We start from the raw sequence: 26,146 nt of genomic DNA on the forward strand, positions 1-26,146 counted from the left end.
TTGTTTTTGCATTAGCTAGTTTTCAGGGTGTCCAGATAGGAAGGGGTAATTCAATCTCAGCATTTTCCTTGGCATTTCTGAGCTCTGCCCTCCACCTTGTGTTGTAAATAAATGGGGGGAAGGCTCAGCTCAGGGAAGTCCTTTTACTGTGGCCTGGATGGGAAGCGAGGCTAGAGACTAGGAGTAAATGTAACCCACAGCTACCCATGAGCCCCTTTAAGGGAGAATACCTGTGTTAGTACTATCAGATTTCAGACTTAAGAACACTTACCTTGGGAAGGTACATACTAGACAGGCTGCTGTTAGTTAGGAAAGAACCTTGTTGAATGTGTAATATACTGTTGGCTTGTATCTCCCAGTATGTTCATTAAAGCTTTATCAACTTTCATGCCTGGTTTAAAGATACTCAAATTACTAGCTCAAAATAGCATGTAGATACACAGCATATCAAAAGAACAAAGTCTGCAAGCACATACATAGGAGTTGGTGGGAAGAGTGTAGTTGCTACGGGTAACCATCAACTGGTGGGAATGTAATAGCAACCAGACAGCGAATTGTGGTACCAAGTATGAGTGACAGGTTCTCCAGTAGTGAGAGAATTGGTGCTCTAGCTCCCTCCCAAGCAGTGGGTTCCCCAAAATTATTCAGGACCAAAGCCACAGTACGGAGACCCCATGGACCTAGCCACATGGTACAGGAGAGCTGAAGGAGTTACCCAGATAGCAAGGATAACTTGCCACAAATTTGTGGCAGTGTTGAATTGTAAGTCTGTTAACTTGCTGAAAAATTTCACTGGCAAGTTGTACACTTGCAGAGCACTTGAAGCTCAACTTCTAGCTGGCAGTTTTCCAATTTGTAGCAAATGTGCATGGCATGTCTCTAGCAAGAGCAATGTTGCCATGGCGAGTCTACGGCAAGAGCTCTGCAAGTCTACAGCATGAAAATTCAGCCACAGTGACCCTTGTGGTGGGGTAAATATTGTACAATATAACTGAACCAGAATTTGCAGCAGACCTTGCAGAATGTTTGCAAAGAAAGATGATCTGGATTCATGCAATGCAGACTTGCTACAATTGTGCAACAAACTTATGAAGCCTGGCAAGTCTAGCAATAGGTTAGCAAGTCATTTTCAAACCTGCAGCACAATTGCTTGCTATCTGGGTAATTAAGTGCATGCATGAAGTCCTCTCATGGTGTATGGTGGGACCCCATTCTGTCATTGGGAGTTAGGTGGCAAAGGAAAGTTGAACAGGTAGAGCCAGGCACAGGCGCAGTGGTGTCCCTCTCTAAATGCTATATTCTGTGCAGCGATATGGGAGAGACTGTTTCACAGTAGGAATCTGCATGTTGTTACTCAGCTGCACAAGGTGTGCGGCTCACTTCCAAATCTTGGTTCTTCCAAATATGTTGGACTTGACCCACATACTTACTGTACTGAATTGGCAGCATTGTCCCCCTATGACATGACTGCAGAACCTCTCCTCTCCTCTTCTTGATAACATACAGGGGGGGGGGGGGGGGATTTTGTTGTTCACATGGCTGATAATTCTTCTTGGAATTTCAGTACAGCAGAGGTAGTATGCCACCAACTTACTGCAGAAAGTTGTGAGTTCAGTGGATTAAAATACTGTAGGGATAACAGGGTTTTTTTGAGTTAGCTACCAGATATAATATGGGACAATTTATCCTTATTTCTTGCCTTCTGCTGTCCTCCTCTTCCAACACACTCACGGTGTACAGGACTAAAACTCATAAACTATTTTACCAAGACACAATTTTATACCTTTAGAGCAGAGACAGAATTGGTACAATAATGACACAGCCAGAAACATGTCCACAGAGACACAATCAGAACCATACTGACACAACCTGAAATATGCTGACAGAGAAACAATCAGAACCTAACTTACACAAGCAGAGATGTGTTTTTGACACATTCAAGAGGAGATGTTGGTGTTACTGGGACTAGAATTTTGTACAGCAGTAAAGATACAAAGAGCAATGTTCCCAATCACCAATAAATTTACGGACAGTTTATTTTACTACTGTCCGTAAATGTCCATAACCGACATTTTCTGCCAGTAAAAACCAGGGCCTTTAGGCAGAGTACTAATAGGCACTTGGTAGAGTTAGGCAGGAGCCAGCTATGGAAGGAGCGGTCACACACATTTGCTGATAGTTTGCTTCTCTAGACCCAGCGGCAGAGTGATCCGACCTCCATGTTTCCCTTCCGACACAGTTTTACTTCCACTGGGGGCGCTCCTGCTGCTGTGCCTTGGCACGTGGTGGGAGTCAGTGTCTGATCCCTTTAAAGCAAGTGCCCCATGCCCACAGGGAAGAGCCAGACAGGTATGTTGCCTGTAGCCACAATCACATTTGAGCAGCTCCCAACTGTTAATTTGGAAGTGCCTGACTTGTTACTGTGGGAAACACATTAATGAATTGGATATTGTGTTATTAAATAAGCTTATGCAATTTCTCTGTGTACAGTACAAGTGTACTGAGAATGAGTTATACAAACAGTAAGTGTAAATCATCTCAGCAATACTTCACTGTTTACAGGAGAGCTGCAGTGGAACATAATGAGCGAAATGAATGTACATTCACATATGTTTTATCCCCTTTATTCCCCTTTACATCGGAGTCCATTGTGTTCCCCTTTATATCAATATCCACCTCTTCTCCTTTACATCTGGTCTGCAGAGTTTCCCTCTACACTGTAAGGGGGAACCCTGTGGACTCCAATGTAAAGGGGGCCTCTGTGGACTCTGATGTAATGGGGACTCTTTGGACTGTGATGTAAAGGGGAGCTCTGTAGACTCTTGAATGGGGGAGGGTGATCTGGTGACCAGGGACCCCCTTACATTAGAGTTCCCCTTTACACCAGAGTCAGCAGCATTCCCCCTTACATTAGAGTCCTCATAGTTCTCTTTTACAACTGAGTCCACAGTGTTCCCTTTTATATTAGGGTTCACAGAATTCCCCCTTGCACTGTAAGACCCTGATGTAAGGAGGAACTCTGTCCTGTGTTATATTAACCTGATCTTCCTGGAAAATGACAAATATGTTTTTTGCCTTTTGTTATACCTTAAACACATTGCTAATAGCACTAGCTATGTGTTTGTAGCTTCCATTTTGATATTTGGACTGAAAATTGTAGTTTTGGCTAATTTTTAAAGTGTGTGTCAGAGAAAAACGTGTGCTATCAGTACAATTTTGTCATTCTGTCAGTAAATTTCACTTTGGGAAATTGGCAACACTGACAGAGAGCTACATAGAACTGCAGACAGTGTGCGCATCAGTCTTCATAATGTGCTAAATGTAGTGCTTTATATTATGTAAAATTCAGCAAGAGATCTGACGAAAAAGCAAAAGCCCAGGACAGCACCATCAACAAGACACAATGCTTCAGTCCACAATCATCACAATGCTCCATAGCACAAAGTAAATATTTTGATGATTGCTCCTTGAGCTTTCCAGCAAAAATAGTATATAGTACATGTTAAGAAACGGTATCAAGCATAGCTCCCAACTGTCCCTGATTTGGAGGAACTGTCCCTCAGTCCCTCTGTCCCTCTTTCCTCTTCATGTCGGTCTGATCTATGTAGTTGTAAATAAAATGCATTATTTATCTATCAAAAAAATGTTTTGCAGTGCTAAATCTTTCATTCAATTTCTAAATTACTGCTTTTGCAAATTCCAAAAGCCATTATAAAGGTGGTAAAAAAAGGAACTGTGGGTTTAACCAACCATTTCTTTAGTACAATTCTGCTTTAAGGGGGGCGTAAAAGGTGGTGTGTCCTATGTCCACCTATGTTTGCTAATAAGTGTCCCTCATTCCCATCTCAGAAAGTTGGGAGGTATGGTGTGAAGTATCTCGATTCCAGCAATTACAAGTTCTAAGATGTATAGGTAGTCATTGATAGATAATTTACAATTACAAACTGACAGGATCCAAATATCAGTATTAAAGCTAATAATCGCATTTGTGAAAGTATTATGGTTTGTCACTACACTTGTAATTAGATGGTGTAGAGGACTATAGACAACAGGACAATGAAGCATTTTATGAAATGTTATAGCTTCTTTAGAATAATGTGCAATAGTTGCCCTGAGTGTATTCCTTTACAAATGAATAAAACATACCAGCTCAATATGCTGAGGAAAGCAAAACAAATACAGGGAGAACATCAGAACTCCATATATAAAATACACAGGTACCATACATTTTCAGAATCAATAAATATTTCTCAAAACGTAAAAAAAGCAAAGAAAGCTGTATTACCATTTATGACCACTGGGTGGAAAGTCTATATCTGCATTCTGCAAGTCCTAGACTGTGTATGTATTGTACAAAGTATAATTTAGCATTTCCTGCTACATTCTGTATAAGCCACAGAGATATAAAATAAAACAGTACTGGCAAAAGTATTTAGGTATATATCAATATGATGCAATACAGACAAAAGTAAAGAATCCTATTTACAGTATCTCACAAAAGTGAGTACACTCCTCACATTTTTGTAAATATTTATTTACATCTTTTCTTTGACAACACTGAAGAAATGACACTTTGCTACAATGTAAAGTAGTGAGTGTACAGCTTGTATAACAGTGTGTCCCCTCAAAATAACTCAACACACAGCGATTAATGTCTAAACCGGTGGCATTAAAAGTGAGTACACTCCTAAGTGAAAATGTCCAAATTGGGCCCAACTTTTCACTGCCCAAGTGATAGATGAAATCATAGAAAAACAGCATTTTCAACTACCTCTCTCATCTGCATTGCCACTGTGGATGAGCACCACCTGAAGACAGTGGAGAATGTAGACAGCACCTGCCAAACCCCCCCCCCCCCCCCCCCTTTGACAGATGCTGTCCTCTGCATTAAACAGAACAAAAAAGAATGCAATAAAAGCACAATACAATATTAACAGAGAAACTTCAAACAACATAATCAGAATACTTTGCAGGGAGTTATCTACTCTAAGGCCGCGTACACACGCGGGGACTGTTCGCTGAAACCGTGCGCGATGACGTGAACGGCACGTACGACGGGACTAGAAAACGACGTCCTATACACTGCAATGCAACCTTCGGCGTGTAAATTCTTTCTGAGCATGCGCGAGACTTAGTTTGACGAACAAGCCTACACACGGGCGGACTGTCCGCTCAAACCAAGTTTCAGCGGACAGTTTTTCGGAATTTCCGAAAAACTTTGTTCGTCAGACTGTCCGCTGAAACTGTCCGCTGAAGCCCACACACGAGCGGACTGTCTGCCGAAACACTGTTCAGCGGACAAAGTTGAGCGAACAGTCCCCGCGTGTGTACGCGGCCTGACACTTCAGGCTGTTGGGGGACAGTAATAACCCCCTCGTCTGAGCTGGGAACCAAGTTCCAGGAAGTCAACAGGGCCCACAGGGGCTTCCTGACAGGTCCATAGGCACTGTAATAGGGCTTTCTTCTTCAAGATCTACAGGGGCCAGAGGCTCCAGTATGAAAGTCAGTTACCATTCACTGGGACTTCTTGCTTCTTGTTCTGGTGCAATATCCACAGAGTCTTGTTCTTCTGTATCTCCGGCAGGACTCTCTTTCGGAAGTCAGGTCAGTGGGAGTGGCCCTCTCGCTGTGCCCTCTGGGAGAGGGTATTTAAGATGTGGACGTCACGTGGTTCGGCTTTCCGGTCCAGTATGCTGTGCTGATTACATGGTACTTGTCCTCCTGACCAGCCCCCAGGAAGGCTATGGCCTGGGGTGCGGTTCCATCCAATTTTAAGGCCTTGGGGCTGGCTAGCCCAAGGCATGGAAATTAGAGGAGGATTCTGAGGTGGATGGGTGCCGTTTCCGGTCCGGGAGAGACCCATTGGACTTCGAGCATTCCAGGGGAGTTTGGTTTTCTTAGCAAGAGCCTGAAAGGGCTGAAGTAACCAAGAGAATCCGGTCTTGTGGATATCGCCAAGCAGGCTGAACGTTCCAGGTATTCTACAAGTGTTCTACAGCTTAGTTTCACAGGTGTTCAGTAACAACGTCTGTGACAAAGACTTTGTTCCTGAGTAAGGACCTTGTTGGCTGCTCGGCCTTTTGTGAGAGAGGGACTGTCCATCCTGAGTGTTCATCCAGCTGCGAATGGCTATTCTCTGGATGCAGTCATAGTAAGCAAGTTCTTTAACGTTTATAGACTTTGGCATTGAGAGTACCTGAATTCCTTCCCAACCCTCTGATCCCAAGTTGAAAGACTGATCAATGGTTGAAGTTTGCAAATAAAATCCATTCAAGTGGATCTATTGTCAGTCTCAAGTTACTGGGTCATCTACAACGGGACATCCCCTAGACGTGCAACAAGGAGAAGCAGAAGGTAACGGTAAGTCCAAAAATAACCAGCAGCTCCTTTGGGGGTAAGTGCTACAGTAGTGTGCATGGACACATAGGATAACACTGTTTAGCTTCTAGGAGCAGCAAATAAAATGCTAATTACAGCTTCTAGGAGCTTAAAAAAACGCTAGTGTGCATGAAGCCTTAGTGTTACTAAACCCACAACAGTAAAATCAGTCTGTATATGCAGTAAAACATGCTTGTTCTACTCACTGTGGAACCTAAGGGGTTAATCCTCTGCATTGTATGAAAAGTCTGTTTGATCCTGTATGCACAGATCCGCCCCTTCTTGCATTGTCTCCAAAACATGTTCGAATAAGACAGAGTAAATGGAGTCAGGCTGCGCCTGCTCCGTTTGGTGTGTATTGCTAGAGAGTTTTTTATTTCTTGGGAGCATGCATGTAAACAGCATTATCCAGACAGAGTGTCAGGGGTCCTGCATCCTGATAGGACAGCCAGTGCAGTATGAAAACTCCTCCTACAAGCTTTAACCAGTCAATGATAGAAGTCACAAGACTGATATATAGTATACTGCTGATGAGAAAGATTTTTATCAGTTTATATTTACTAAAATGATTGCATTTCCACGTTCTGTGTACTGTGGGAGACCAGATATAGTGAATGCAGAGTCCTGGGTTTAGTAACACTTTAATGCCTACAGAAGCACCAATCAACTATTCTGGACCTGGTCTTGTGCTAAAAGATGGTCTCTCATTAGCTTTTTTTTTTCCATAGAAAGAGAAAGACATTGAAAAAAGTGAAATTAAACAACTGAATGTGAGGTGCACAAATAACAATCAAATTCAATATTCCTCTAAATAGAAAAAAGGCAGATTCAAGATTATCCTTTGATTCTAATGACTGCACTTTTTATACCATGTGTACGGCCCAGGTATCATTTGACCATAGCGAAGCTTGTGTTTAATTGCACTCACCTAATGGATAGCTAGAAACTGATGCATATAACGTTAATACATGTTAGAGGACAGGAAGGGACGTGTAATGGGATAGGGATGTGTATGATGTATTATCACTATATCTCTATGTATACATCTATAAAAGAGGGAGAGGGTGGATCTCTGTCTGCACTGCTGCTGAATGACATGATGTATCTCCTGGAGGTAAATCATATCACCTATGGGGATTTTCCTGTATGATAAATTTCAGCTTCCGAAGTTTTTAAAATGTTTGTAGAAGATGAAAGGCTCCAGAGATTCCATGGCTATTGGATCATTCAGCTTAAAGCTTGGGGCATTCCTTTACCTGTTGTATTTACATTGGGGTCAGAGTGTCTAGTCGCCACTCACTGTTAAATCAGACAGATCACTAGGATGCAAAGATAATAGAGATCTGCCCTTGTAACTACTTCTATATGCTCAGCGTACGTCACTTAATCTTAAAGTAACTAAAGAGAATTTTGCCGGTATTAGAGTTGTCTTGGAGATAGTGCAGGTGAGTATGTTACTGAGCCTTCTTACCCGGAGGTAGCGCCATGCATGATTTCAAAAAGAGAATGAATTAAAACAATATTTGGATGAAATCCCAGAACGGCAACAAAAATAGGATTATGGGATCAAACAGCTCTTTATAGGTTTAAATAATGTAGGATCCGATCAGCAGAGAGAGATTTAAGGTCAGAGGACACTGCACATCATTGTCTTGTTTAATGCCAGAAGTTAGATATGTTTATCTCAGTATTAAAGGGAATGTTTGTGTATTAATTATTTCATTCATTTATGTATGTACAGGATATGTATTATAGGTACCGTATTTTTCGGACTATAAGGCGCACCGGATTATAAGGCGCACTAGCAACGACCGGCTGATAAAATGGATATTTCCATATATAAGGCGCATCGGACTATAAGGCGCACCGGATTATAAGGTGCACTAGCAACGACCGGCTGATAAAATGGATATTTCCATATATATAAAGCGCATCGGACTATAAGGCGCACGGTCGATTTTGGGAGAAAATTTAGGCTTTTACGTGCGCCTTATAGTCCGAAGGTTTACGTCAAGATGACAGATACTGTTAACAAAGAACTCCAGCGATGTCAACAGGTCATATATAAGGCGCACCGGACTATAAGGCGCACGGTCGTTTTTGGGAGAAAATTTAGGCTTTTACGTGCGCCTTATAGTCCGAAAAATACGGTATTTGGAAACCATGTTTAGGATAAGGTTTGCTCAAAATGAATATCCTACGCATAGTAAGCATTTGTTTTCATTGGCACTGTCTGGCTATGTTGGATCACCAGGCTTAAATTATTCTTAGTAATTTTGCTTAATTTACATAAAGCAAACCTGTCATCTGGAATAGATTGTTTAGGTATGGAGTGATTAATTAATTAGACAAAGTAACACAATTTTTCAGAACCAGTAAGTGTCCAGTTTTTGGACTTGTTGTCTTTTTTCAACCTCCCCTACTATGTAATTGTTAAAAAGCAAAAATAAATATCCTCTTGGTAAATAATTCTTTTTAGAGCTTGGGAACTTACAAGTTATCAGGCTACACATATCTTCTTCTAAAAAACATCTTTATGAAATGTACACTGCTGATTGCTTGGCACCCCTTAATCTGGTGTGCTAGGATATTTGGAGTTTGTTTACTTTTTTTTGGATGAAAAGGTGAGCTTACACTTTAACTATATATAATATCACACAGTGCAGTGCTACGCTGAGGAAGACTGTTCTTCTCTCTCAGCTTGCAGCATGACCGCACTGTGCCACTAACTCCTGAAACCACCCACAGCCTCTTAAGTCAGAGCAAACTGCGTGAGTGAAGTTCTTCCCAGCCAGTCATGCTAAACCACATGATGCATCTGTGCTGAAGCAGCAATAGGGGGTCTGATGTGACCAGGTTGACATGCTGAAGAACAGGTCCCTACGGGCTGGGACTGAGTGATAGGGCAGCAAGGGGTCAGTGCCCAGGGGGAAGAAGGCTTTACAAAGGTTCTGGAAAGAATGACAGGTCCTCAGTGCTGGGCTGGTAGTATTACAGAGGGATCAACAGTTTTCTAATGCTCAAAAAGTAGATCAGTATGTGTACTTGTAACCTCTGCACTTTGCATTGCATACTACTGTCTTCTGCACTAAACATTAATTACTCTTGACCCTGCACTTTGCTTTATGTACTCCTGACCCCTGCACTCTGTGTTGCTTACTACTGCATTACATATTACTGAACACATTGTGCATTACTTACTCCTGACCCCTACACTTTGCATTACAAACTGCTGAGCTCTGAACCCTGAATGACATATTCCTGAGCACTCTGTGTTATGCCTTACCTCTGTGCCCTGGGTTACATACTTCTGACAACTGCACTCTACATTGCTTACTACTGATCTCTGGACTCAGCATTAAGGGTACTAGATTTTCAAATGAAATCTGAGGACACCATACTGACCATGTCTTCTTTTAGCCAGGCCTACAAAACTATTCCCTATTTATAGCCACACCCACAAAACCCTATCCCTGATTTTAACACACCCTAAAGCAATTGGTCACAGACTTTTGAAACAAGAACCACAAATTCAAGATATAAAGACAAAATGCAAGTTATGTTTAGCATAGAGCATGCTGTGGTAAAATGTGAGGGTGATCAGATTGTGGTAACAGAGGTAGGGGCTTAAATGGGCATGGTTATTTAAAACCTAAGCCTACTCTGCTCTGGCTTAAGAATGTGTAAAGCACAGAGTGCATGGGGTCAGGAGTGTGTCAGGCACAGTGTACAAAAGTCAGGAGTGCATAATGCACAGAGTACAGGGGTTAGAAGTACATATCACACAGTGGTCAGGAGTCAGGAGTGCATAATGCACAGAGTACAGGGGTTAGAAGTACATATCACATAATGGTCAGGAGTCAGGAGTGCATAATGCACAGAGTACAGGGGTTAGAAGTACATATCACACAGTGGTCAGGAGTCAGGAGTGCATAATGCACATAGAACAGGGATTAGAAGTACATATCACATAGTGGTCAGGAGTCAGGAGTGCATAATGTACAGAGTACAGGAGTTAGAAGTACATATCACACAGTGGTCAGGAGTGCATAATGTACAGAGAACAGGGGTTAGAAGTACATATCACATAGTGGTCAGGAGTGCATAATATACAGAGTACAGGGGTTAGAAGTGCATATCACCCAGTGGTCAGGAGTGCATAATGTACAGAGAACCAGGGTTAGACGTACATAGCACACAGTGATCAGGAGTGAATAATGTACAGAGAACAGGGGTTAGAAGTACATATCACACAGAGATCAGGAGTGCATAATGTACAGAGAAAAGGGGTTAGAAGTACATATCATGCAGTGATCAGGAGTCAGGAGAGCATAATGTACAGAGTGCAAGGTTCAAGAGTAAGTAAAGTACAGAGTACAGGGATCAGGATTAAATAACGTATAACGTGCAGGGATCAGGAGTAAGTAATGCACAGATAGCAGAAGTCTGGAGTAAGAAACAATAAAAATTGACAAGATAATGACAACAATGTGCTCACAGAATTTACAGTATCATGTCACAAGCCAATGAAGATCTGACGGCCCTTCATAGCCAGCAGAGAAGTTATGTTGAGAGGGAAGCCTGTTCGGGATCCTTGAAGCAATGCCTTAGCCACCCCAAAATGGTGCTGTTATAGACTCCATACTGTAGCTATAATCTGAAAAATGAAAACTGGTTTGCCCAATGAGTATCAATGCACATGCGCAATTGGCTACAGCCACAGACAGTGCCATTTTGCCCTGCAGCCAGTGACATACCGGGGGCTCTCATTACCAGGGGAATACCCCTCAAAACAGGCATTGTCCCAGGAAATGGGGAAAATGGTAGCCTTACTTTGCATTACTTCCTACTGTACTCTGTGGTCTGCACTCTGTATTATGTAATTCTGACCAGTGTACTATGTACTATTTCGTACCTCTGACCCCTGCACTCTGTGTTACATACTACTGAACTTTGCGTTACTTACTCTGAACCCCTTCACTCTGCATTACATACCACTGAGTGCTCTGCCTCATTCTACCTCACTGGGTGACCTTTTTGCATTGGGCTAATTTATGCATTAATAGAAATGTATAGTCTTTTCAGTGATTTTTTGATATTAATTTAAAAGAGATCAGCTTATATAAATAATCTTATCGTTATGTGTTAGTGCTTTAAAATTCTTGTTTCCATGTATAATATATAATTATTTACATATGTGAGATCTGCCATATTTAATCATTACATTTACTGACTCTGCTGCTTCACTGTGCTATAAAATGGTTATGATTAACTGCTCCATCTCACGATGCAAGCTTATGAGTTGGCTGAATCACTGAAAACAACATGCTCCCAATTCAATTGATTTATTATCTTACCAGTTGACTAGAATGTCTCCATCTAGTAGCTGATTTACAAATCTCTATATTCCAAGAATTTTTTTATTATTTATTTTTTTGGTGCCCACCTTGAATTAAAAAACAGCTGGGTGAGGATAAAGGATTTCCCCTTACTGTGCGGTGGTAGTGGGCATTCCGAGGATGAAAAAAGTCCCTTATATAAGGTTTAGGGGTCTCAGGACGTTGCACTCAACTGAGGGAGTAAAAGAGATGTTATCATTGAGATTTAAAATGTATTTCCACTTTCAAATTTGGGAAAGCCTACTGTATGTTTGTTATGTGTTCCCATTCACACAGCATATTTCTAACTTTTCAGAAGTTTCCTGGCTGACGACAAGCATTTCTCAACAAGTTTAGCCCTAACAGAAAGGCTGGGGAAAGGCCAAACCCAGTTCTCATTAACATACAATGTAGGAGGCCAGCTTCTAAATATTTTACCTTTTGTTAGGACAGACAGTGTTCAAATCTAGTTTACAACTAACGAGATAAAGTCTGCCTGTACATTACAAATAGGGTTAAATAGGGCAACCACAGCTACCCAGTACCCATACTCATACACAAGAAAATTGAGTAGGATTGTCCTTTCTCTGTATTTTCCAGAAAAGAGCATCTAAAAAAGGTAGGCTGCCTTTTTAAATAATTTTTTTTTTTTTTTTTTTTTTTTTTTAGTAACGCTATGTGAACAGGCATGTATAATTGATATAAAATATGTGTTATCCCAATATGGGTGCAAAATTGGAAATACACCATAAGCAGGCAATGTTCATTGCAAATGGAACTGCATGCTAGTTTCAAACTTGGTGATAGATTGTAGAAGTAAGGAGTAAGTTTTGTTGTCAGGTGAAATAAATATCAATCCGCGTAATCTAATATAATAGTGCAAAATCCTAAATTCATAAATGAATAATGAAAATAGCTGCTGTCACTAACAAGTGCTTTCACTCCACTTAAATGAATACAAAATAACAAAAACAGTGCTGCGCTATTAATGCAAATGTATAATCAATAGTGATACATCTAAGTGCCCAATTTCGGAATAAGACATAATTGATAATCCATAAGAAAAATGAGTGATATAAAGTTCATATAATATATCCAGTGACTGATCGAAATGAATTCAGAAATATCAATAGTGCAAAAATCCAAAGTGCTTGTACTATCCTCCACCAGTCTCACCTCACATCAGAGTTAAATCAGCAGTGTTCCCCTCTGGGGATAATAGAGATAGCTGGTGTGGTGATGGTAATTAACCTCCTTCCTCCAAGACACTTGCTCCTATGGGACATAAACCCCCGACCGTCTCGCCAGGTAGGATGGGTATGTAAAAGAAGGAAGGCAAAATCTAGTACTCTCCATATAAAATATTTATTCTTATAAAAAGGTAGGTATAAAAATGAACAAGTATGTCACTGTAAGCCGTGCAAGCTGGAAAAACATTCAGACACAATAGGTCTCAAGACGGCCGCAATGTGATGTCAATACGCAAGCTCCGCCCCCCTAGACGCGTGTCGTCAAGGTGTTGACTTCCTCAGTAGGGGTGGAGCTAAAACGTTCATCCACTATTGTAAGTTGTTGTCAGGCATGCTCAAGTAAATACAGTGTATTTGAACCTAAACAAAATGTTATATATTGCAGCTTATCAGTCATTATCCACTTCAGTTCCGAAGATTTAGCCCCTTCCTGACCAGGCCATTTTTCGTGATACAGCACTGTATTACTTTAACTAACAATTGTATGGCCATGCAACACTGTACGCAAATAAAATTTATGTCCTTTTTTCCCACAAATAGAGCTTTATTTTGGTGTTATTTGACAATTTAAAAAAACCCAATATTTTTTACTTTCTGCACTAAAACACGTGTAAAAAATAGAATTTCCTCATCAATTTAGGCCAATATGTATTCTGCTATATATTTTTGGTAAGATGAATTATAAAAAATATATTTTCCTCAGTTTAGGCCGATACGTATTCTTCTATATATTTTTGGTAAGATGAATTATAAAAAATATATTTTCCTCAGTTTAGGCCGATACGTATTCTTCTACATATTTTTGGTAAAACAAATCCCATTAAGCGTATATTGATTGGTTTTCTCAAAAGTTATAGCGTCTGCAAACTATGGGATACATTTAGGGAACTTTCATTTATTTTATATTTTACTGGTATCGCCAGCGATTAGTGACGTATACTTATATTGTGGTGGACGAATCGGACACCTAACACTTTTTTGGGAACCAGTGACACTAATACTGTGATTAGTGCTAAAATATGCACTGCCACTGTACTAATGACACTGGCAGGGAAGAGGTTAACATCAGGGGCGATCAAAGGGTTAACTGTGTGCCTTACATGTGATTCAGTGTAATTGGGGAGGTGCTTTTACCAGTAGAAGGTGTGGATCAGTGTTCCAGTTTCACAGGATCCATGCCTTCTATACTGACAGAATGACAATATGCCTTGTTTACATAGGCAGGCTTCCATTCTACCTGTGTACAGAATGATCAGTGGGAGCCGACTGACTTTGGGTCCACGGGACCCGGTAATCACAGGGTTTCCCGCTGTGTAAAATCACAGGAGAAATGAGCCGCCGGCAGCGGTGCGCACTTGTGCCCAAAACCCAGAAATGCAGAATCGCTTGTATATATGTGAGTCTGAGCAGTGCGGACGCCCTGTAGCAGTAAATGTGCTATGGAGCGGTCGGCAAGTGGTTAAGGGAAGTGGCTGCATTGGTTTTCTTTTTCAGGTTAAGAACATTTTCAACAAATACAGAAAATACTTGTGGAGTGTAATTGTCGCTTTTCAGGAGCTGAAAAGAAACCCCAAACAGCCTTAACTACCCTGTGTATATTACTAATCCAAACAATACACCAGGTATTAGAGATGACCAAAGGCAAACATGTTTGAAGTTCAGGCTGGATAGCAGTCATGACTCCCTCCATAGATACAGTGGAGAAGCGAGAGAAGACAAGGGGAGAAGAAATGTGCTAATTGCAGGATTATTAGGTTATAATAAAGGAAAAAACCTGAAAAACAAAGAAAACAAATGCAGCCACCTAATCTAAGGATGCAATATATTGCATTTATGTGTTTGGGTTTAAATATGCTTTACCAGAGTCACAAAGGAGGATAACAAAGATACACACATATAGCAATGTTCACGCCATATAACGTTTTTCAACCAAAAATGGTTAAAAGAATTAAGGCAATCCACCACTAACAAACTTCAATTGAATTTACATATTGAAATATATTTATTATACTGAAAAACAATAATTATGACTAAAATAAAAATTGTTTAAAAACAGGGATTTCAGTACTCTGAAAGTGATGAGATTTTTCAGATTCAATCAGGGTTTCTTAACCCAGCAAGCAATAGAAAAAAGTGAAAATGTTTATCACACACATTCTAAGGGATAGGGCATGTTGTAAATGTTAATGCTTTACATAGGTTCCAGCTTTGTATGCCCACCACCAAGAATTGCTCTTTTAGAGCATCCTGGAGAGTCTTGTGACTTTACAGTACAATGTACCTTTCGGCCGCGTACACACGTGGGGACTGTTCGCTGAAACTTTGTTCGTCAAACAGTTGCCGCAACAGTCCGCTCAAAATTTGCATGAGCGGACTTGCCCACACACGGCACTTTTTGAGCGGACTGTTTCAGCGAACTGTTTGCCAAACAGTTCGCTCAACTTTTGAAATGAACGGGCGCGCCCCCCCCCTGAGCCGTACCAGGCCGCGTGCCCTCAACATGGGGGGTGCCTTGGGGAAGGGGGGGCCGCGCGGCCCCCCCACCCCAAAGCACCTTGTCCCCATGTTGATGAGGACAAGGGCCTCTTCCCGACAACCCTGGCCGTTGGTTGTCGGGGTCTGCGGGCGGGGGGCTTATCGGAATCCGGGGGCCCCACCCTATGTGAATGAGTATGGGGTACAATGTACCCCTACCCATTCACCTGTAAAATAAAAGTACCCAAAAAAAAAAACACAACACACGAGAAAAAATATTTTATTTCACAGCTCCGGGGGTCTTCCGTCTTCGGGGGTCTTCTCGCCGGACTCCTCCGCTATCTTCGTGTAGCTCTTTTGCTAGCGGAGGAGTCCGGCTTTCTTCCTCCCCGCCGCCGGCCTCTTCTCCCGACTTCGGGGGTCTTGTCCCCCTCTTCGGTTCTTCTGCCGGGCCACCGCGCCTTCTTGTAGCTCTTTTGCAGGCGGTGTCCCGGTCTTCTGTCGCCGCCGCCTTCCGTTCTTCTGCCGGGCCACCGCGCCTTCTTATAGCTCTTTTGCAGGCGGTGGCCCGGTCTTCTGTCGCCACTGTCGCCGTCGCCGCCTTCCGTTCTTCTTCTTCTTCTTGTTCTTCTTCTTCTTCTCCAGGAGATGTTGACACGACGCTCTCTCCGGCCGGAATGCCAGAGCCGCCCGGCGCTGCCACTTATATAGTGACAATGGGGCGGAGTCACATGGTATATGTCACATGGGTTGGTCACATGGGTTGATGTCACATGGTGACCCCGCCCCCTTACGATGTCATAGTCCCCATGTGACATCAACCCATGTGACCAACCCATGTGACATATACCATGTGACACCGCCCCATTGTCACTATATAAGTGGCAGCGCAGGGCGGCTCTGGCATTCCGGCCGGAGAGAGCGTCGTGTCAACATCTCCTGAGAAGAAGAAGAAGAACAAGAAGAAGAAGAAGAACGGAAGGCGGCGACGGCGACAGCGGCGACAGAAGACCGGGCCACCGCCTGCAAAAGAGCTATAAGAAGGCGCGGTGGCCCGGCAGAAGAACGGAAGGCGGCGGCGACAGAAGACCGGGCCACCGCCTGCAAAAGAGCTACAAGAAGGCGCGGTGGCCCGGCAGAAGAACCGAAGAGGGGGACAAGACCCCCGAAGTCGGGAGAAGAGGCCGGCGGCGGGGAGGAAGAAAGCCGGACTCCTCCGCTAGCAAAAGAGCTACACGAAGATAGCGGAGGAGTCCGGCGAGAAGACCCCCGAAGACGGAAGACCCCGGGAGCTGTGCAATAAAATATTTTTTCTCGTGTGTTGTGTTTTTTTTTTGGGTACTTTTATTTTACAGGTGAATGGGTAGGGGTACATTGTACCCCATACTCATTCACATAGGGTGGGGGACCGGTATCCGGGGGCCCCCTTCTTAAAGGGGGCTCCCGGATTCCGATAAGCCCCCCGCCCGCAGACCCCGACAACCAACGGCCAGGGTTGTCGGGAAGAGGCCCTTGTCCTCATCAACATGGGGACAAGGTGCTTTGGGGTGGGGGGGGCCGCACGGCCCCCCTTCCCCAAGGCACCCCCCATGTTGAGGGCACGCGGCCTGGTACGGCTCAGGAGGGGGGCGTGCTCGCTCGCCCCCCTTTCCTGGCCGGCCGGGTAGCGTGCTCGGACAAGGGTCTGTTGTGGACTTTGGGGGGACCCCCACGCCGATTTTTTTCGGCGTTGGGGTTCCCCTTTAAGTCCATTCCAGGCGGCGGAGCCCGCGACGTCTCCGTCGCGGGCCCCGCCTACCTTCACACGCGCTCGAAATGAGCAGACTTTCCTCCGAGCGGGAACAGTTTGCTCATTTCGAAAGTAGCCTACACACGGGCGGACTGTTCGCTCAAACAAAGTTTCAGCGGACAGTTTTTCGGAATTTCCGAAAGACTTTGTCCGTCAAACTGTCCGCTGAAACTGTCCGCTGAAAGCCCACACACGGGCGGACTGTCCGCTGAAACACTGTTCAGCGGACAAAGTTGAGCGAACAGTCCTCCCGTGTGTACGCGGCCTTCCTTTTACAGCTGCTTCTAAATTAGATAAATGGAAGATGTATGGTAACTGTGGAAATTCTCTTTCCAAGAGCTTTAAATATTTGTAATCCCAGTAAATAAAATCCTATATAAGCTTACACAATAATTTACACAATATGTTACACAATAATGCGTACATAATAATGTTATTTTAGGTCAGTTAATATTTCTAAATCTGAGACTTTCAATAACCACTTACAGCCTGGGAGCTTTTTCCTGCTTAATGACCAGGCCATTTTTTGTGATACGGCACTGCATCGCTTTAACTGACAATTGTGCGGTCGTGCGACGCTGTACCCAAACAAAATTGACGTCCTTTTTTTCCCATAAATAGAGCTTTCTTTTGGTGGTATGTGATCATCTCTTGTTTTTAAAAAACAAATTTCTTCATCAGTTTATACCAATATATATTCTTCTACATATTTTTGGCAAAAAAAAAGGCAATAAGCGTATATTGATTGGTTCACGCAAAAGTTATACCATCTACAAACTATGGGAAATATTTATGGCTTTTTTTTAACTAGTAATGGCGGTGATCTGCAATTTTTATCGGTACTGTGACAGACAGATCAGACACTTTTGACACATTTGACATTTATACAGTGCTATAAGAATGCACGGATTACTGTGTAAATGTCACTGGTAGGGAAGGGGTTAACACTAGGGGTGATGAAGGGGTTAAATGTGTTCCCTCGTGAGTGTCCGACTGGAGGAGGAGACATGTCGCTGTTCCTACTTACTAGGAACAAATGATCTGTCTCCTCTTCCCTGACAGAACAGGGATTTGTGTGTTTACACACACAAATCCCCATTCTAGCTCTCATGCCCCTGATCGCAGGTGGCTGGGGGTGATCGAGCCCACTGGCCACGCACATGGGGTCCCACGCCACGCAGCAGGCATGCGCGTGCGCCGCCTCCAGCGGACCTTATGGGGAAAACATACCCATATGTTATTTTGCGGGAGCATTGCGGGAGCATGCCACTTTGCCAACGTATATTGAGTCGGTTGGCAAGTGGTTAAAATAATACTTGGGGATCCTGTCATGTATGGTTCTTGTTGGGTCACTTCCTGTTATGAGGTGACAATATTGGGTCTTTCCCTGTTTCCCAAATGAGTTGTCAACAGATCACGAGATAATGGGAAATATTACACTGTGAACATCCGTTCCGGTCACATTTTTCCAATGGTGAGCACATATGTTTCGACTTTATTAGGCAATCAATGTACAATTCAATCAAACTTATCAAATCAGCAAGCAATTTATTAGCCATAACTTCTCTTCTAGTGAATTTAGACTCAGTTTGGGTCAGATTAATTTTGTGTCGATCAGTAATGCTGACATACTTTGTTGATGAAAGTGGTTGTAATCCCACAAAAAAAACCCTGCAAGATAAGGGCATATTGAGCTAGTATGCAGAGCATACTAGCTCATTATGAAATACTCACCTTAGATCAAAGCCCTCGAAGTCCCAATACACAGCTCCAGCTGGCGACATCAGCAATGCTAATCTATTTGAATTATTTAAAGATCTGCACAAGTATATTCGTAATATTACAGTGAAACGCTTTTTTGGCTTAAAGGCTAGCGAAAACACAAAGAATAGTGAATAGCCATTACACCACCAAGTAGCTCCATAAAAGAGCATGGATATGAGCTGAAAGAAAATTATCATCAAACTGTAATTGATGACACTGATGAAGAGGCAATTAATATGCTTGAAGAATTACTGCTGGAGGGAGGAATAGTGGCTGAGATGCAAGTGTCAACACTATACTCAAATGGGATCATACAGTCCACCTTCTGTCCAAAGTCAACATTTTATCCACACCACGCCAAAAATGAATTTATTAAAATCTTTTATGCCATGGTATATGCAGATTTTAGAACATTATGTGAATCATCACATGGGAAAGTCAATATGCATAATCTTTCGAAACAAGAAAAGGATGCTCTATTTGCACTTAAGAATAACTATGATCTAGTAATACGCACAGCAGATAAAGGAGGAGGAATTGTTATACAGGATGGGGGGGAATACCTTAAGGAAGCATATAGGCTCCTATCAGATAATTCAACGTATGAAATTTTACAAAGGGATCCCCTACCTGAATACAAAGTGGAATTAACAGAACTGATGGATCAAGCTTGCACCCAGGGACTAATGCAAAAATCTGAAAAATAATTTTTTCAATCAAATTACTTTAGACGCCCTATTTTTATCATACTCCGAAGGTGCACAAGGATCCGATATGTCCACCAGGTAGGCAATAGTGGCCAGTATAGAAAGTATCACTAGCCGAGTCTCCCAATATGTGGAGGCTTTTCTTCAGCCCACTGTAACCTCGCTTCCTGCATATATAAAAGATTTGGCACATGTTTTGGACATCTTGCAGCAATACAAATGGGAGCCTGGATACTTATGGTTATCTCTGGACGTAAGTTCATTGTATACGTCAATCTCCCATGAGGGTGGTTTAAGGGCTGTTGAACATTTCCTATCTGAGACAGACTATATGAATCCTACCCTGTTTCCCCTAAAATAAGACGTGATGGTGATGGCTGCAATATAAGCCCTACCCCCCAAATAAACCCCACCATCTTTCCCCGAAAATAAGCCCTACCCTGAGAATAAGACATAGAAGGACTTTAACTAGGGCTTATTGGGGGTGTAGGGTTTATATTGCAGCCATCGTCGACAATCACGCTAGGTCTTATTTTAGTGGAAACAGTAATCAATCTAAATTTATTTGTCAGTGCACAAGGTTTTCCCTTGAGAGGAATTACTTTTTGTTTGATGGTAAATTCTATAGACAGATAGCTGGCACAGCTATGGGAGCACATTTTGCACCATGCTATGCAAATCTGTTTATGGGATTTTGGGAAAAGACATCAATCTGGCAGCAAAACCCATTCTCGAAACAGCTAGTATACTATGGGAGGTATATCGATGATATACTAATTATTTGGGATGGATCCCTGGATGCAGTTGATGAATTTATTTCGTACTGTAATAACAACATGTTTGACATACATTTTACTTATGTTGTGGATGCTAATTCCTTGGTGTTCTTAGATCTTGTATTAAGCAGTGATACAGATGGTAACATCACATCAAAGACAAATTTTAAGGAGACTGCAGGCAACTCCTATCTATATCAGAAGAGTTGCCACCCCCCCCAAATGTAAGAATAACATACCCCATAGTCAGTTCTGTAGGTTACAATGGAACACTGTAGTAGTGCTTATGATTATGATGATCAGGCCAGCATATTGTCAAAAAAAATTCTGGAAAAAGGATATGAAGATCAACATATCCAGAAAGCAAGAGAACGTTACAGAGAAGGCATCCCTAATCGGAATACAAATAAATCTGCAAAAGATCAGATAAATATTGTTTTTGTCATCACCTTTAATGGTCAGCACTGGGCCATTAAAAGAGTAGTCCAAAAGCACTGGTCTATTTTGGGGCAGGATAAAATACTTAGATAAAACCTCCCCAATAAACCCCAGGTGGTCTTCCGGCTTGCTAAAAGAGTGAAAAGTCTGATTGCCCCCAGCTGCCTTAGAGATAAAAAATGTCAAAATGCAAACCATCCCCCAGTTCTTTGATATAAAAGGATGTTATAGATGTGAAGGAATTAAATGTAAAGCATGTAAATACATTTCCCATGGATGGAAGTCCTTTAGTAGTAGAGATGGTCGTACCTTTCAAATTAAACAATTTATATGCTGTAGTACACAGTTTGTTATTTACGGCTTAAAGTGTCCATGTGGTACCTCTATGTAGGTAGAACAGTGCGGGCAATGAGAATCCGCTTTGGTGAACATCGCAGGTACATTGAAAAAAAGACAGAGAAACACAGTGTCCCCATACATTTCAAACAAAAACATGATGGTAGTACTGTGGGGCTAGAACTATTTGGAATTGAATCGATTCCCATGTCTATTCCAGAAGGTGAATGCTTTGCCAGATTATGTAGGCGTGAATCTTTTTGGATTTTTACTTTAAATTGTATGTCACCTAAAGGACTGAATGAGGAGCTAGAAGTAAGCCCACTTATATGATTATATATTACTTTTTTATACTTTTAATTTTTATATACCTTGATTATTATGTATATGAATTATACTAGTTTTTATAAGAGGATACATTATAGATTGATTTTAATATGGATTTTATATATGTATCAAAAAGGAAAAATCGTTTGCAAAGTGTGTTTAACCACTTAAGCCCCGGACCAATTTGCAGCCAAAGGACCAAGCCCCTTTTTGCGATTTGGCACAGTCGTGCGACGTGGCTCCGAAACAAAATTAGCATCCTTTTTTTCCCACAAATAGAGCTTTCTTTTGGTGGTATTTGATCACCTCTGCGATTTATTTATTTATTTTTTGCGCTATAAACAAAAATAGAGCAACAATTTTGAAAAAAATGCAATATTTTTTACTTTTTGCTATAATAAATATCCCCAAAAAATATATTAAAAAAACATTTTTTTCCTCAGTTTAGGCCGATACGTATTCTTCTACATATTAAAAAGCAACGTACAGGTACGTGCTTGTGCCCAGCCATGCCATTCTGCCGACGTACATCTGCGTGAGGCGGTCCTTAAGTGGTTAAGAAAGTCTTTTTTGAAAAAATCTCTTGCAAAGTGATTTGAAAAATTTGTTTTTAATTCTTTTTAACTGCGATTTATGGTGTATAATTAGTATGCTCCTAATACTGTGTTCTGTTATAACAAGCACTATAAAATTATGAGTGGAGTACACACAATTTTTCTTAATTTATACTGATGTTAGATTGCTTTTAGAATGCCATTATTATGCCACACTACCGCTGTAAATATACTTGTTGCTGTTTACCCCTAGCTCCTGCTCAGTCCTATGCAATAGGCTTATGGCGAGGGAGGGCGGGGGTGTTATAGCTATAAGGACGTGATATGAGATGGGGGCATTACCTGAAGAAGGAGGCCACGCCTCCGAAACATGTTGTCTATGGCATTGTGAATTTGAACTTGCGAGAAGTGTCAGCCACATCCCGACTCTCTCCCTTCCTTATACCCCGTGTGACGTCACACAAGTGCCGGCAGGTCCAAGGCGACTGTGTAGAATGGAGAGTGGCGTGAGCGGATAGGAGGCTTAGGCGTGCTGAATGTCATCTTATGCTGCAAGTCCTAGTGAGCCAACCATTCGGTACGGAACAGGAGAGGAGGCTGTTCTGGAGCTGTACATGCTATGAAACACTGGATGTCAGTGAGGGCAAACTTCATATGTTACAATTTTATATTTTAATAAACAATAATACACTAGGGTAGGCGTGCGCTTTCTCTAGCTCTATATACTTCTTGATTTTTCTTTTGAAGAAAATGACTTGGTTTGCAAAAATCACTTTGTACTCCTTCCTTACAACTGTCAGATTTGTTGGTAGTGAGAGATAGTTCCTCAGCAGTCAACTGCTTCACTAAGCTTCCTTCACATTTTTCCATACAGGTGGTGAATATCTTCATGTAGTCACTTCCTATGTGTCCTAGCATTTCCATGGTGTACTATTTTTTTATGTACATTACATCAATATTGAAAACGAATCAAATCATACAGTTCAAAAACATTCTCCACAAAAGATTATATATACATTTAACATGTCCCATTCAAGTCATTCACCTGTAAAATTGTCATTTGTGTAGACATCTAAACGACCTGAGACTGGTGCTTGCCATATTAGATGTGATGTCAGTAGCCCCAACATGCTCAGAGCTGTAACTTATTTGACACACTACTAGTATTCCCCTTCACTTATCCCCCAGCAGCTACATGAAAGTTTAGGTGACAGGAAGGGTAGAGGAGCTAGGTCAGCACAAACAGTAGTTAGACACTCCCAGAAGAAGAGAGTACTATGATGTACAAGGAGGCATGGGGTTCAAAGTAGTCAAATTTGCGAGCAAGTTTAAAGGCACATTGCAAGTAAATTAAATAATGTAAGGAAAGAAAAATGCTAGAAGTAAATATTTTTAATACTTGATTTTCTGTGCTTTTGCACAGTACCATTGCTTTTCCTACTCCTCATTTCTCTCTGAGAGTGAACCCCAGACTTTTCATTCCCTCACAACATTATTAATGTCTAGGTGGTTACTTTCGATTATGTACTATCTATACCTCATCACCATTTTTCTATCACAATCAACTAATTTATTCCTCTGCCTTACTAAATCGACCACTAATATATTAATTCATGTGTAGTGTTCGCCCCTGCAAGGACCACTGTTTTTGTCCCTGGTTCTTTCCCCACTAGTGCAGCAGCAGCCAGGCAAACAGTAAAATACACTCTTCTGGCTCAGAAAACAGTCTAGGGGTTGCCTTTTTTAATCTTATTGCAGGTTAACTTGGATGGGGCTTAGGGAAACTGTGGGATACTCCAAGAATGTGAGGAAACTTTTCCCTTTTCAGCTACTTCTTAGAATGGTCCTCCAGCAGCAGAACATAAAATGGACAGCACTGGGACACCACAAGCAATGTTCCAGGTCAGGCAAGCCTCAATGTTAGTACATCAGGGGTTAACAGCAGCAAAAGTCAATAGAATCTTTTACTCAGGTCTGTACTCCCTGGATACTTGAATGCTCCAGACTTCTCCGTGAATCTTCCTGACCAGGTCCCCAGTTAAACCCCTCTTTTAGCTTCAAAATAATTTGCAGCCATATAGGACCCCCAGCTATGCACAGCTAGGACCTTGATGAAAGACAAGCGGAATCTTTAGTTGGGCTACCTAGAAGGGCAGTAGCTCTTCTGGCTTGTAGCCTCTTCTCTTGGGAAAGAACCCCCACCCTTAGGCTCCAGATTATGTAGGCATTCCCCCAGCCAGCATCTGGGCATCTCTCCCCCAGGGATTGGCGGGCACTGCATAAATATTCAGGCTACTCATTCAACTCTCCCACCCACCATATTCTGGAAGTCTCCAAAAGACAGGGGGAAGCAATCAAACTGGCAGCCTGTGCATCCCAGAGCAGCCTAAAGTAATCACAAGCTGTTCTACTGATTACAGTAATTATTATCCCTAACCTAACTAGCAACCTATCTGGAGGGTGGAACACATGTGTATTCTAGACTACTATAATGCCAGGTTAACACTACAAGGTTTTTTTTCATTCAATCCAGCGGGTTGAATGAAATTAAACTGACAGCTCCAGTTGGAACTGCTGTACTAAGCATCCAAAATTAGTACAGCGCTCTTCCCCGCTGAGCCATTGTGTTCTGACAGGGGGATGCCCGCACCAGAACACTCTGATCTGGGCTCTCTGTCATTGGCTTTTCAGTGGTTCATTGGTTTTCCAGCATGCTCGTCTGACAGAAGTCTGCCAAACAGACCAACCTACACACAGGCTATATGGACGTTTTTTGTTTAACCGGCCGATGTCTCCCGATATTCGGCATGTGTGCACAGAGCTTAAGTCTTTAATTACGGGATTACCTATGCAGTAAATTGACACCACTTCAGTCAATCATGAAAAAACCTGTCAGACATATCTTGCTTACCAATGGCTTTACTAAAACTAACACAATGCCCATGTATAATGTCTTTAGGTCCTCTTTCTTCCTTAATCAGTGTGCTTCAGGCACACCAGTGCTCCAATCTAAACACAAGCACAAAAAAGATATACTGTATGTTGCAGCTTAATAGTCCATGTTTTTATTACTGTCTTTTTAAATTTTTTAAGTTGATTTTTTTCTTATTGCCTAACCTCAATTAACAAAAATATATCATGAAATTAGTAAGAAAAGGGGAAGGACATTGTTTTATTTGTAATTTACGAACACATGCATTCATGCAAAGAAGCCAGGGTTCTGGAGTTGCAGGTTCGGGGCCTTGAGCATTTGATAGGACAGTCAGTGTACTAGCATAGGCAGTCATTTTCATTGAGGGGGCTGTCCACATCTGTCTTAAGGTGTCTTACGTTTTGAAGGTGGCCCTAAATGGCTGCATCCTGCCCCTATCCAACTTACAATCTCATGCTTGTGCAAGAATTAGGCTATTTGAGTCTAAAGCCAAGTACATACAACTAGTTATTTTTGTTTAGTTTCTTTTCAGCTTCTGGTTCTCCAGCTTCTGTCGGACTAGCTGCCATATACATGGGCCCAATGTCGGCCAGTTTTTATTGACCTATCCAATGTCACCCAACATTGGGCCCACGTGTACTAGGCTTAACAAAGGACCACAAATCAGATCTTCAGAAATGTTCATTATTGTTTATGGGGATATTCCAACTTAGAAAATCTCTGTGTAATTTTACAATCCATTCCTTTTTCTCAGTGAGAAAGGAAGGTGTATCACTTCTGGATCTGAGCGTAAGCATGTATTCATGTATGGACGTATGCTTCTGGATGCAGCGTAAGCCCTTAATGATTTATTTTTTACACAGTTAGTACATGAGCTGTAGGTGCTTTACAGCAGTTCTGTAGGCGTACCAGTTTGCATGCACACTACCTTGGTGCATAAACCTGAGTGTGGTTCATCCATAAGTTCTCATTAATTAAACAAAATACAATGAGGAACATGTATCAAGGTTTTATTTTATTGCAGTGCTATTTCAGAGCAGCC

The sequence above is a fragment of the Lithobates pipiens genome, unplaced genomic scaffold (genome assembly GCF_037356315.1).
Source record: "Lithobates pipiens isolate NorthernLeopardFrog02 unplaced genomic scaffold, aLitPip1_a1.2 Scaffold_3, whole genome shotgun sequence".
In the NCBI taxonomy this organism is placed as follows: Eukaryota; Metazoa; Chordata; class Amphibia; order Anura; family Ranidae; genus Lithobates; species Lithobates pipiens.